This window comes from Staurois parvus, unplaced genomic scaffold (assembly GCF_062004578.1).
Source record: "Staurois parvus isolate SC_StPar_1 unplaced genomic scaffold, SC_StPar_1.0 ptg000294l, whole genome shotgun sequence".
In the NCBI taxonomy this organism is placed as follows: Eukaryota; Metazoa; Chordata; class Amphibia; order Anura; family Ranidae; genus Staurois; species Staurois parvus.
The window spans coordinates 6,104,912-6,120,034 of NW_028318090.1; positions in this window are offsets into that span (position 1 = coordinate 6,104,912).

A 15,123-nucleotide genomic window follows, 5' to 3' on the forward strand; every position below is an offset into this window, starting at 1 on the left:
ATGAGATATCAAGGTGGCCAGAACAGCCTTCGTCAACCTCTTTCCCTGGAGGAACCCTTGAATTCGTTTTTTGAGGTCTATGGGTAAACCCTGCTTTAACCACTTGCCCTCCAGAGGATTTACCCCCCTTCATGACCAGGCCATTTTTTGTGATACAGCACTGCATTACGTTAACTGACAATTGCGCGGTCATGCAATGCTGCACCCAAATGAAATTTATTTCCTTTTTTCCCCACAAATGAAGCTTTGTTTTGGTGGTATTTGATCACCTCTGCGGTTTTTATTTTTTGCGCTATAAACAAAAAAATCCGACAATTTTGAAGAAAAAAAACAATATTTTTGACTTTTTGCTATAAAACATGTCCAGTAAAAAATTTTTAAAAAATCTACTTTTGTCATAAATTTAGGCCAAAATGTATTCTGTTACATGTCTTTGCTAGAAAAAAAAATCCCAATACGTGTAAATGAATTGGTTTGCATGAAAGTTATAGCGTTTAGAAATGGCGGTATACAGGTGAAACTCGAAAAATTGGAATATCGTGCAAAAGTTCATTTATTTCAGTAATGCAACTTAAAAACTAATATATGAGATAGACTCATTACATGCAAAGCAAGATAGTTCAAGCCGTGATGTGTCATAATTGTGATGATTATGGTTTACAGCTCATGAAAACCCCAAATCCACAATCTCAGAAAATTAGAATATTGTGAAAAGGTGCAATATTCTCGGCTCAAAGTGTCCCACTCTAATCAGCTAATTAAGCCATAACACCTGCAAAGGGTTCCTGAGCCTCTAAATGGTCTCTCAATATGGTTCAGTAGGAATCACAATCATGGGAAAGACTGCTGACCTGACAGTTGGGCAGAAAACCATCATTGACACCCTTCATAAGGAGGGAAAGCCTCAAAAGGTAATTGCAAAAGAAGTTGGATGTTCCCAAAGTGCTGTATCAAAGCACATTAATAGAAAGTTATGAGGAAGTTAAAAGTGTGGAAGAAAAAAGCGCACAAGCAGCAGGGATGACCGCAGCCTGGAGAGTATTGTCAGGAATAGGCCATTCAAAAGTGTTGGGGATTTTCACAAGGAGTGGACTGAGGGAGTGGACTGGAGTCAGTGCATCAAGAGCCACCACACACAGACGGATCCTGGACATGGGCTTCAAATGTCATATTCCTCTTGTCAAGCCGCTCCTGAACCTGGTCTGTTGCTCAATGGTCCAAAGTCTTCTTTTCTGATGAGAGTAACTTTTGCATCTCATTTGGAAACCAAGGACCCAGAGTATGGAGGAAGAATGGAGAGGCACACACTGCAAGATGCTTGAAGTCCAGTGTGAAGTTTCCACAGTCTGTGTTGATTTGGGGAGCCATGTCATCTGCTGGTGTTGGTCCACTGTGCTTCATTAAGTCCAGGGTCAATGCAGCCGTCTACCAGGAGATTTTGGAGCACTTCATGCTTCCTTCCGCAGACGAGCTTTATGGGGATGCTGGCTTCATTTTCCAGCAGGACTTGGCACCTGCCCACACTGCCAAAAGCACCAAAACCTGGTTCAGTGACCGTGGGATTACTGTGCTTGATGGGCCAGCAAACTCGCCTGACCTGAACCCCATAGAGAATCTATGGGGCATTGCCAAGAGAAAGATGAGAGACATTAGACCGAACAATGCAGAAGAGCTGAAGGCCGCTATTGAAGCATCCTGGTCTTCCATAACACCTCAGCAGTGCCACAGGCTGATAGCTTCCATGCCACGCCGCATTGAGGCAGTAATTGCTACAAAAGGGGCCCAAACCAAGTACTGAGTACATATGCATGCTTATACTTTTCAGAGGTCCGATATTGTTCTATATACAATCCTTGTTTTATTGATTGCATGTAATATTCTAATTTTCTGAGATTCTGGATTTGGGGTTTTCATGAGCTATAAGCCATAATCATCACAATTATGACAAATCACGGCTTGAACTATCTTGCTTTGCATGTAATGAGTCTATCTCATATATTAGTTTCACCTTTTAAGTTGCATTACTGAAATAAATGAACTTTTGCACGATACTCAAATTTTTCGAATTTCACCTGTATATACTGGAATTTTTTTTTGTAATACGAGTAATGGCAACGATCAGCGACTTATAGCGGGACTGCTGTGGGCATTCTGACACTGGGGGGAACTGACTAACTGCAACTGACATCCCCAGTGACACCAATACAGTAAGCAGTGCTAATAAAAAGCACTGCCACTGTACTCATGACACTGGGCAGGAAGGGGTTAACATCTGGGGCAATCAAAGGGTTAACTGTGTGCTGTTTTACTATTTTGTATGTGTGCGCTTTACTGTGTAAGCACGCTGGATTGTATTGCTCTGCTATGCAGAGCAATACACAGCAGCATGTCGGTGCTGACAGGGGAGAGATTTGTGTTGTTTACCAAAGAGCTCTCCCCTTTCACTGTTCCTTGGCGATCACCAGGTGCCAGAGGGGAATCTCCATCTAGGACCCGGTGATCGAGAGCTGTAGCTGCCAATGGCGGTACGTGTGCCCCGTACCCGGACATACAAAATCACATATACATGATTTTGCGCAGTCCTGCCACCCTGCAGCAGTAGTTCTGCTATAGGGTGGTCGGGAAGCGGTTAAAAAATTTTCAGGGTTGCACCAATACCAGTTTTTTATTGGCAAGTTTGAGTAGGAATAGTTTCAGTCAAGTACTCGTCAATACCGAGTGCCGATACCTTTGCAGTGCGAATTGAGCCCATACAAAATGAATGGGCTGAAATTGCACTGCAAAGAATGCATGCGATTTGAACAGGAATGTGGTGCAATTCCTGCCTGAATGGCATGTGGTTTCCTGCACAGCTCCTGTGTGAACCCAGGCTTGTCATAGTGACTTCATCCTGAGCTCACACAGGAGCATTGTGGGAAACCTCCCTGCATGACGGGTTCCACCAGCGAAGCTCCGGTTCCCCATCCGACTGTAGACATTAGCGGGTGAGATTTTGGCTCCTCCTGCCTCTCCCAGAACTTTGTCATCTGCTCCCAGAGGCTCTCCCCCCAAGCTTTCAGTGGTTCAAGCCATCCACTGGACTCTCTCCCCATCCCCCCCAGTCTCACTGCACCAGATTGCTATGATCCCCCAATGTCAGAAATCGAAAACACACTTCACCGGTCCAGGGATTTAAAATGCTTGCGGCTTAATATCCTGTCTGTATTGCTTAGCCAGTATGGTCTACAGAGATTCTAAGTGGTCAGCACTGTCACATGGATGGCACTGACCAATCAAAATCCATCATGCCCATAATGTCAGCACTGCGAGGAGAGGAGAAAAAGACGCCGGGATATCAAATCCCCAGACTGGTGAAGCAGCTTTTCAGGGTCTGACAATGGGGGATCATGGCAATCTGGTACAGAAGGACGGGGGGAGGGGGTCCAGTGTAAGGTCTCCTTACAGATTTCCTGTAAAGGTGAGCTTACACTATAAGCATGTGATGGTGGATGGCTCAAACCGCTGGAGGCTGGGGGAAGAGAACCACTGAAGGGGGCGGGGAACAGAGCCTTGGGAGAGGCATGAGACAGGGGGAGCCCAAGCCACAGCCACTAATGTCCACAGTCAGACCAGGAGCCCGAGCGTCGCTGGAGGAACCCATCATGCAGGGAAGTTTCCCACACCGCTCCTGTGTGAGCTCAGGATGAAGTCACTATGACAAGCCTGGGTTCACACAGGAGCTGTGCAGGAAACCACATGCCATTCAGACAGGAATCGCACTGAATTCCTCTTCAAACTGCATGAAATTATTTGCAGTGCGATTTCAGCCCATTTATTTTGCATAGGTTCAAATCACAACGCAAAGGTATCGGTTTCAGGTATCAAGAGCATTTGCATGAGTACGAGATACCAGTACCGGTGCAACCCTGATTATTTTATCTACATTCCATTTTCAAATAGCATGATTTACAGTTAAAAAAAATAAAGAATATGACATACATAGAATATTGGACACCCAGGGCCCTTGCTCTATAGCTCAGTAAAAGACATGAAAAAAAAGAATAATAAGGTACAAAAAAGAAGCACAGACCTCAAAAATTGTTGTGTCCCCTATAGTATGTTATCAGTAGGGATTAGCTGGGGTTTGACTCTGGTTTCGGTCTGAATAACTCATTTAATGACCCAACTTAGAAGTCAGCTGTCAGTGCCAGGCCAATGAGCTGCAAACAGGGAATTCCCTGCCCCACAGTTGCATACACTCAAAGGGGCAGGGATGCTGGTGACATCATTGACCTAACATTGCCATGTGGCTGTAATAGGTCAATGATGATACAGGCATCCCTGTACCCTAGGGTACTTGCAGCTGTGGGGTGGCAAATGTCCTGTCTGCAGCTGATGAATGACAGCTGTCTCTTGAGTTAAGCCGGCCATGCACGGGTCGAATTCCAAAATAATTTTCTTTTAAATATCTTTTCTAAGATTTTCGTTCGAATTTCACACCATTAGCGGGTCACATCAACGACTGATTTTTTGAGCGACCATCGAATTTGAGTGATCATGTATGTTGAAAATTTTTTGGAAAATGAACAAATTTCTAATTAACGATGGAAAAAGTGTGCGAGCAATGTAACTGAAAAAGAAATGAGCATGAGCAGTGACCTGGAAAGCAAAGAAAACTCTTGGAAACAAAAATTCTTTTCTTTAGCAACATGAGGTGAAATTAAAGGCTTGGTTGGTCAAATTTCAAAATCAATGGTGGCACATAGGATTACAAAATGCACTAAATTTTTGATTTCCTAAAGAAGATTTGTTTGGAATTCGATCCATGTATTGCCTGCATTAGGCCAAACCCACGCTTATTAAAAGTCATCAGTGGAAAAGTATCCCTTTATATTGCGGGAAGTCGATGTGAGTGCTGTGCTGGCTGGAGACTATCATACAGGCTATTTAAAGGGGTTTACTGCAGACGTCAGTGTACTAGCGTCCCCGAAGATGTGCGCTTGCACGAAACACGTCAGGGCGGAGCTAAGCGCTGACATCACGTCACCAGTTCCAGCACCAGAAGTTTTGGTAAGTGCAGTTATTTGGTTTTATTGATCCATGTGCTGAACACTTTTCTCCCATATAGTTGGAGGTGTGCGTGACTTGGTTCACTCTAATGTTGCTTGCTGCTGCCAGGAGATTCCGGTTGGATGGATGGAGCTGGATGACCATATAGGAAGGATGTGATTGATTGTTTCAAACACTCTACTTGCTGCATTGGCAGTTTTGGAGCTGGTGGGTGTGGTATTACTCTAAGTCACAAGTGGTGTAGAACTATCTGGAAGGTGGAAATCATACACAGACACTTTGAATTTAAAAGGACTTTTATTTATTTTGTTGTTTCTAGACATGTGTAGTTTGTTTTGTTCCAAATCGAAATTTGGATGATATTTTCATTACTTGGAGATTTGAATGTATCCGCATTTCTGAATTACAATAATAATGAATTTAAACAAATCTAAAATAACGAATTATCAGAATTCAAATTGAATTTTGTAACAAATTTGAAAATGAAAAAGAATTTGAAAAAAAATTTGAAATGTAAACATTTTTCTGACTATTGCTGATTTCCTTCAGCCCTTGTTCACACTGATGCGGTGTGGAATTTGTAGTGTTTTCTGTGCGAATACCGCACCACATTAGAATCACACCCCGTTCATGCCAATCACTGCAGATGTGTATGTTAAGTTGACAACACCCCGAAAGCGGTCCGCAAAACGCAGTGCAATGTGTAGAATCAGATCGCATAGGTGTGAATATCCATGCGATCTGATTCTAGTGTGGACCAAAAAAGGGCACTGCACATTTTTGGTGTGGGTGTGGTGCAATTCAAGCCATAAAAAAATGTATGGCTCCAATTGCGCCGCACACAAATCGCATGTGATTTGCACAGAATGCGGTGCTGTTCCTGTGCGAATCACATGTGATATACCGCACCACATATATGTGAACCCAGGCTCAAAGACTGTGTGTATTAGAATACAGCTGTCTTTCGAATTTTGAAAAAATAGTATAGAAAAAAACAGAATAGAATAGAATATAAAAAAAAGTAATAGAATAGAATATAAAATACAAGAATAGAATAGAGTAAAATAGAATAAACTAGAAAAAATATAGCCATCGTATGAAATTCGCAATTCAAAAAGAATAGCATAGAATAGAATAAAATATAAACTAATATAATAGAACAGAAAAAAATAGAATAAAATAGAAAGAATATAGCCATCTTCCAAAATGTGAAATTTGAATACAATAGAATAGAATAAAACAGAATAGAATAGGAAAGAACCGAGTAAAACAGAATAGAGTATGCGGATGATGCTCTTTTGGTTTTAACCAATCCTCTCATCACTCTCCCCAATTTCCAGGTCATATTGGTCCCTTTTTTGGCTATATCTGGCCTTTGCATCAATTTGTCTAAAACCACAGCATTGAATATTACGCTCCCTGCCGACCTGGTTGAACGGTTGCAGACACAATTTCCCTACCATTGGACATCCCATTCCCTGGCTTATCTTGGCATTACACTTACTACTTCCTACTCTGCCTTATTTTTGGCTAATTATTACCCCTTACTGCGATCTGTTACTTCCCTGCTTCATTCTTGGCAGTTTCCTTCTTTATCATGGATTGGCCGGATACATGCTGTCAAGATGACTATCTTGCCAAAGATCCTGTACTTTTTTCACGCTCTCCCTATTCAGGTCCCTGCGTTTTTTCTTTGTGTAATGCAAAGCTGGATTCTCTGTTTTATTTGGGCTCATAAATGTCCCAGAGTGCCTAGATTCGCTCTGTATACTCATAGACTACAGGGAGGTTTGGGAGTCCCACATGTTTCTAGATACTACTTGGCAGCTCAAATTTCCCAGTTGTCCATGCTTCATGCCATGACGGATATCCCATTATGGGTACTCTTGGAATTACCCAACTGTGCTCTGCTTTCCTTAACTACATTGCTTTGGCTCCTGCATAAGTTGCCCCCTCCATACCTGAGCCCTATCATGCTTCACAGTTTACGAACCTGGGATTCTGTTAGATATTCAGGTAATTTGATATCATCGTTTCTACCTCTTTTGCCGATTACGCATTATCCTTTAGTTCCACCAGGCTTAGAACATCCCCCTTTCTCTTAGTGGACCTCCCATGGCTTTGTTATTGTACATGATTTTCTGAGCGCTCGTTCGTTTACATCATGGGTGTCTTTTTGAGAATTACGTAGGGTCCTGCCGCGGGAATATTATCGGTATTTGCAATTGCACCACTGGGTCCTGTCCCTCCGTTGTACCTCTACATATCCTTACTGCAAAATGCCCTTTGAACGTGTCTGTCAACAATCCCCAGGGTCCTCTGGTCTCATTTCTGTAATTTATGCCTCTCTTAACTCACCACCCCTGTCTTATGTCTCTCAATGGGAGCAAGATCTAGGTTTCTCGATTGCAGCGGAGGATTGGCGTAGGGCCTGGGGGATGGCAGCGAAATGTTCCTTCAATACCGTCACTCTTGAGGCAGTCTACAAAGTTCTCCTGCGGTGGTACTGGGTCCCAGCTCGGACTGCTCACTTTAATCCGACTGGCGGAGATAGGTGTTTCCGGAACTGTGGTCTACGTGGGGACGTCTTGTACATTTGGTGGTCGTGCCCGCGATTGATAAGCTTCTGGTCTAGGGTTTTTGGTTTGCTGCAAACATTATTTCATATTACGGTCCATAGGGGTGCAAAGGTGGCCCTCCTGCATTGCCCAATTTTGGGTCTGTCTAGGTCTCAGCAGAAATTGGCATCCTACCTATTAATTTCGGCCAAACGTGCTATAGCTCAAGCTTGGAGAACCCCTTCGGTTGTCTTCCAGGGGGTGAAGACCCAGATGAATGCTATGCTGATCAATGAACAGATGTTTAGCATTCTTCAAGATTTTCATCCGAGATTACTTAAGGTTTTAGAACCTTGGATACATTATTCCTTACTGTCCCTGCCTCCTACTAGCTATGGCCTCTTATAGTCGTTGTCCGTGCTAGCCCTGGATCCGTAACTCTTCTAGTCTTCCTTTCATCCATGTTTTCTCCCTGAATCTTTCTTTCTTCCTTATTTCTTTCTATGTTCTTATATTTTCTTTTTTATCAGTTTGGGATTTTTTTTCCCGTATGTTCTGAGCTGATACTTCTCGAAAGGGGTTTTTCCGTTATTGGCTAATACACCCTGCTGATTTCTATCTGCTTATGTATGCTATTGTTTTGCTCTGCCTCTTGCTTGGGCGTATCATGAGCTTGTTGTATTATAAAAACAAAAACTTCTTTAATAAAAATATTGAAATAGAAAACAGAATAGAATAAAATAGAAAATAAAGTAATAGAATAGAAAAGAACAGAATGGAATAGAAAATAAAAGAATATATTAGAAGAGAAAAGAAGAGAAAAAAATGAATAGAATAAAATAGAAAGAATATAGCTGTCTTCAAAATTTTGAATAGATTAAAACCAACTATTCTTAACAAAGAATAGTATAAACAATAACATATGAGCGCTGGGTGATAGCAGGAAAAGCAGGGGGGAGCAGCCAGCATACAAGAGGAAACAACCTCAAGCCCCTTTGAAAATGTGTTGTTACACGAAACACGTTAGGGAGGTATCCTTTCTCATGGAATACTAACTGCATGACCTACTGTCTACCTCAGATGTAGGTGCTGGTCCTTTTTATCTGTATCTTGATGTTACTCCTTTTTTTGATCATTAAGCATACTACACTATTGGAGTTCTTTTACTCTGGGCTCATTTTTTGGCACCGAGAGTCCTTTCCCTGAAGGTACCTATCTGGATTCCCATCTGAATGTATGATCCCCCTGATGGCTGGAGATTGCACTGGACGCAGCTAACCTAAGATGTTCACACATTTATGGAGAGAGGAAACCTGCCCTGGATAGATGACAGCTGGTGAGGCACCCCCACCTGATGACCTCATCCGCATGCAGAGTTCCCACCCCCTGAGTACCTAGGAGTAGGTCTTATATACTCCAACACACATTAATCTGTGCTATCTGGTTAGTGTATAGTACGCTCATTGCTTCCAGCCACAGCAGTCACGAAAGCTAATTGTTGCTTATTGTGTCACCACAGTCACACTATATCTCATGAACTATAGACTGTACTTTTGTTGTTTTGTGATACCATTTGTCTACTATAAATACGCTATAGCGCCGCATTTGTACTATTATTTTTTGGCATATTCTTAACAAAGAATTCAGATCGATTTAATATTTTCGATCCGAATTTGATTTGAATACTTAAAATCTATTGTAAAAATTTGAATCTAGTTGAAAATGAATAAGGGAAACAAAAGGAATTTGGTTATGAATGTAAACAATTTTTTCATTCTGCACATGTGATTACTGTCACATTGTACTCTATGATCCTTGATTTTCTCTTTTGTTGCACCAAGGCTCTGCACTTCTCTGTATAGATCCCTTTACATTGGTAGTCAGGGAAACACATGCCCTTATAATAGTGGTCAGTTGAGAAATGCCCCCTACATTGGTCATCAGTAGAGATATGCTGCCTTACAATGGAGATCAGTGGAGAGATGGCCAGTAAAGAAAATGCCCCCTCATATTGGTGGTCAGTGGAGAAATGCCCCCTCATATTGGTGGTCAGTGGAGAAATGACCCAACTTACATTGGGGATCAGTGAAGAAATACTGGTCATCAGTAGAGAGATGTTATCTCACAATGGTGATCAGTGGAGAGATTCTTCCTATGTTGGTGGTCAGTAAAAAAATGCCCCCTCATATTAGCGTTCAGTGGAGAAATGCCCCCTCATATTAGCGGTCAGTGGAGAAATGCCCCCTCATATTGGTGGTCAGTGGAGAAATGCCCCCTCATATTGGTGGTCAGTGGATAAATGACCCAACTTACATTGGGAATCAGTGGAGAAATGCTGGTTATCAGTAGAGAGATGCTATCTTACAATGGAGATCAGTGGAGAGATTCTTCCTATGTTGGTGGTCGGTAAAGAAATGCCCCCTCATATTGGCGGTCAGTGGAGAAATGCTGCCTCATATTGGTGGTCAGTGGAGAAATGCCGCCTCATATTGGTAGCCAATGAAGAAATGCCCCCTCATATTGGTAGCCAGTGGAGAAATGCCCCCTCATATTGGTAGCCAGTGGAGAAATTTCCCCTCATATTGGTGGTCAGTGGAGAAATGCCCCCTCATATTAGTAGTCAGTGGAGAAATGCCCCCTCATATTGGTGGTCAGTGGAGAAATACCCCCTCATATTGGTGGTCAGTGGAGAAATGCCCCTTCATATTAGTAGCCAGTGGAGAAATGCCCCGACATATTGGTGGTCAGTGGAGAAATGCTCCCTTATATTAGTGGTCAGTGGAGAAATGACCAATCTTACATTGGGGATCAGTGGAGAAATACCTCATAATTTGGGGATCAGTGAGAAAAAAGCTCTCTTGCACTGGTGATCAATGTAGAAGAGATCCCTTATGTAATTTCCTAGCATTGTAGGGCACCCCACAGAGTAAGGAGGGTTGGGAGCAGATGAGCAGGATGGTGCTCAGTGTATAGTACACAGGGTGGTGTTGAGATTATTATTATACAGGATTTATATAGCGCCAAAAAGGTTTGCTCAGCGCTGTACATTAAAGTGGGGGACAGAACATGAGACAATACAGCAACAAACAATACACAAGGGGTTCAAGGGCCCTGCTCTTAGCTTACAATCTAGTAGGGAGGGGATAGTGGCACAGGAGGAAGTGGCTGTGGGGGATGGAGTGGTAGGAGGAGTGGGGGATGTGACGATCGCAAGATCAACGCCACCAACATGCAACAATCCCACGACCGCTGCCACCAATATGTCATGATTGCGGCGTCAAACCCCAGACCTTCTCACCGAACTTGTGACCGAAGGACTGGCCGATCCAAACCGCGATGTGACGTGCGTAACAATGCCACACCCAGCTGCTCCCTGCACAACAATTTTCCAGCTAATGGACAACAGATCGATGTGCCGTCAGCCTGAGCGATTGTTACTGGGTCAGGTTAATTACGCAATTAACCCCAGTACACTGCCACCACCTCCTTTTTGTTCAGAGAAAGAGGAAACTCGCAACATCACCATAACACTATAATAATTGAAATAACCATCCGCGCAACCCGGTCATTGACACAGGCCGGTTATACAGAGAGCTAAAACAAACAGTAGCATCTCCTCAAAGCAGGGATTCGCAAATTGCAATTCAGAACTATAGAAACAGCCCAACACTTTCAGAAGAAAGATCCACCACTAAAAGGGTCAAACAGGTGCAGTAAAACATCCACAGAGAAGATGTAACCAAGATATATATATATATATAAATGTACAGAGCAATACAGCACAGCAACAGACAACAGAAAGAAGTTTAGGTAAGTAAGTACTTGCCAAATAAATGCCTGGGGTTAAGCAGTTTCAATTCTGATGACCTCAAAAGGATTTCTGGTCTTGCACTCAGTTGCGATGGTACAACAAGACTCTCGGTCAGCTCAATGGTACAGAGCCAACGTTCTCACTTGTCTAACTGCTCACTCAAGAACTAACAGTTTCTTTTCTACCCAAAAATCAATTGGTATCTTCTTACAACAGCAAGCTTATTGCCTTATTTGGGAAAAGGATGCCATAGACAGCCCCTTAGCAAGGTACACTGAACGCATTCCTGAAGGAGGGGGGAAATCGGAGGTGGGAGCCTGATTTGGAGTTTGAGAAAAATACCAAAATGCAGAGGTTTAGGAGCAAAATGAAGGACCGCACCCCTCTCTGTGTGCATGATTGTGACACCTCCCCCCTCAGGTGGTTGCATGGGAGGGGACTACAGTTTCCCTCCTTGAGATGATTGGTCACCCTCCTGCAATGGGAGCTGGTTAGGGTGACTGGCCTTATCTACAGTTAACTTCAACCTTGACTGCATCAACATTGTATTGAAGCCGACGTCGGTTAATTTGCCAAGCAAGAGGAGTGAGCAGCATTTTGATGCTATTGTATTTCTGAATGGAGCTGAGCTTTAAGGCTCCATGCACACTGGGCATTTTAATAACACCGGTGGCGTTAGCTGTGTAAAATTACAAAAAAAACGCACGTTTTTTCAGCATTTTTGTAGCATTTTTGCATTAGTGTTTAGCTGCGTTTTGCTGTGTTTTCAGTGTTTGCATTTATTAGTGTTTTTTAGCATTTTTTTAACAAAAAAAAAACTTTTTTTAAGCTCAAAACCAAAACCACTGGTTTGCTGTATTTTACTGTGTTTTGCCACGTTTTGCCACGTTTTTCAGTGTAGAGCATTTTTACAGCTAAAAAACTCTAGAAACCCACTAGTTCTGGGGGGGTTCCAGCTAAAAAATGCCCCTGCCAAAAACGCGGATTATAGCCTATGTGTGCATGGACACATAGGATAACATGCTGGGGAGTTTAGAAAAAAAACGCCAAAAGCCAAAAACAGCCGCTGTAAAAATCCAGTGTGCATGAGGACTAAATGTTTATGTTATGTTTATGTTACATAGGTTGAAAAAAGACACAATTCCATCTCTTCAAAACAAAGGTTTTATTACATATGTATAAACCTATATGAAACATCAGTTTGAACAATTGCAAAATTAAAAAAAAATGGAAATAAAACTGATCCCCAATTACTGTAGTTTTCTTTTTATTAGAATGGTAGCAAGAAGGTCAGGTGTAGGGTTATTTCATACATTATGGACTGGCTTCTGGTGGAGAATCTGCTGTTATTTTCAAGGTGACCTCTGGATATTATTTCTTTACATAGTAACATTGGGTTCAGCCTGCTGTTTTCTGCTTCCCTGAACAACGCTGGGCAGTGGCACCATTTGGGCCCAATTCACATCTGGGCGTTAGTGAACTAGAACAGAATCAACACCATTCTGTCCGTGATCCCAAAGCGTTCTGCAAAAATGACAAAGCGTACCACACATGCTCCATTGCCCTTTATTTTCATTGGCACCTAAACACGGTGCGGTTCTGCCATGATTGTCACACAATAAATTGCGTTGCAATCTCAGCAAACCACATTATGTAAAGCTCCTGCTCCTTTTTGCGCAACAAGCTTTGCGCAATGCTGTTTGCCACAATTTATCGCGTGGCAATCGAGGAAGAACCATACCTTCGTTAGGTGCCTTCGAAAATGAATGGCATTCTAACATGCGTAGTGCAATTTGTCCTTTTTTGCAGAGGACTCTGGGATTGTGGGCAGAATCATGACAATTCTGCCCAAAGATCGCAAATAATGCCCAGATGTGAACAGGACCTTAGAGAACACCTTTCATGCTCCATTCAGAGAATGTTTTTTATTTTTCTCGATGAATGCAAAGGCTTGCTTAATTGTATGAGGTGGAGATTGTGATTTCACTGCCCTAACTCTCCACCTCATCCAATCGGAGAGTGCTCTGCATTTACTGAGACAAGGTTTTCTCTGAATGATGTACATAGTAACCCCTCTGGTTACTATGCAGAAAGGCAGCCACTTGGCACTGGTCTTGGAAAACAATGAGGAACATTGAAGTAGCAGCAGCTACTGCAGGGAGTCTCCGCTTCCACAGGACTTTCCCAGGTATGAAATATGTATGGAGTTCAGCTTTCAAGCATCAAATGTATTTTTTAAATTCAAGCAGAGCAAGTAGCTGATTTTGACGTTGTATCAGCTTCTTGGAGTCCTTGTACAGAGCTTGAACTGGGAGAGGGAGAAGGAGCCCAAGGATTTGATCAGTTGTGCTCATGTGCTAAAAAGGAGCATGTGGGTAGGAGGAGAGAGCAGAATAACAGCTAGATTAGCTCATTGCTGCTTTGCTGCTTGCTGCTTCTTTATTCACTGGCTGAAGAGGCAAGACCTGTAAGTGTTTCTGTGCTGTGTGACAGAGCTGTATAAATCTCAGAACTGCATGGACAGAAATATAAATTCTTAAGCAGGTAAAACAGCTCATAAACACTCACCGCATACATCCCACCACATAGGTTCCATGAAAGCAAGGATTCCTGTCAACGGATATATACTCTCCAGCCACTTTATTAGATACACCTTGCTAATGCCAAGTAAATCTCACCCACACCATTACCCCACCACCACCAGCCTGAACCATTGATACAAGGCAGGATGGATCCATGCTTTCATGTTGTTTACGCCAAATTCTGAACCTACCATCTGAATGTCACAGCAACCAGTCTGCCCATTCTCCTCTGACCTCTGACATCAACAAGGCGTTTTCATCCACACAACTGCCACTCACTGGATATTTTCTCTTTTTCAGACCATTCTCTGTAAACCCTAGCGATGGTTGTGCGTAAAAATCCCAGTAGATCAGCGATGGTTGTGCGTAAAAATCCCAGTAGATCAGCGATGGTTGTGTGTAAAAATCCCAGTAGATCAGCGATGGTTGTGCATAAAAATCCCAGTAGATCAGCTGTTTTTTAAATACTTAGACCAGTCTGCCTGCCACCAACAACCATGCCATTTTAAAATCACTTCAATCCCCTTTGTTCCCCATTCTGATGCTCGGTTTGAACTTCAGCAAGTCTACTTCACCACGTCTAGATGCCTAAATGCATTGAGATGCTGCCATGTGGTTGGCTGGTTATCAATTTGTGTTACCAAGCAATTGAACAGGTGTATCCAATAAAATGTCCAGTGAGTATATATATATATATATATATATATATATATATATATATATATATATATATATATATATTTCCCCATCTGTGTATTTAGCTCTTTGACTGGAGTTTGGCTTGAAATAATTTTGTTTAGCCTGGTGATAACTTTTTTTATTCTTAAAATTTTGCTTTGAGGAATGACTGACAGAACAGCAAATCTATAAAGCTGCAGGGCAACCACATGCACATTCCTATACTTATAAGTGGGAGCCACGATCTATGTGTTCATGAAATAATGACTTCCTTATGAAAACAGCCAGCACACTCTAATGAGTGATTGTGAGATTTCCAATTCAAATTAGCCATGTGCTAAGTTTCTGATCAGGCATACCACTTTAATCCGTACATTTCAGCTCGATGGAATGTACGATTACACTCCTGGCATGACATAAACCATAAAAAAAACCAAACTGCGAA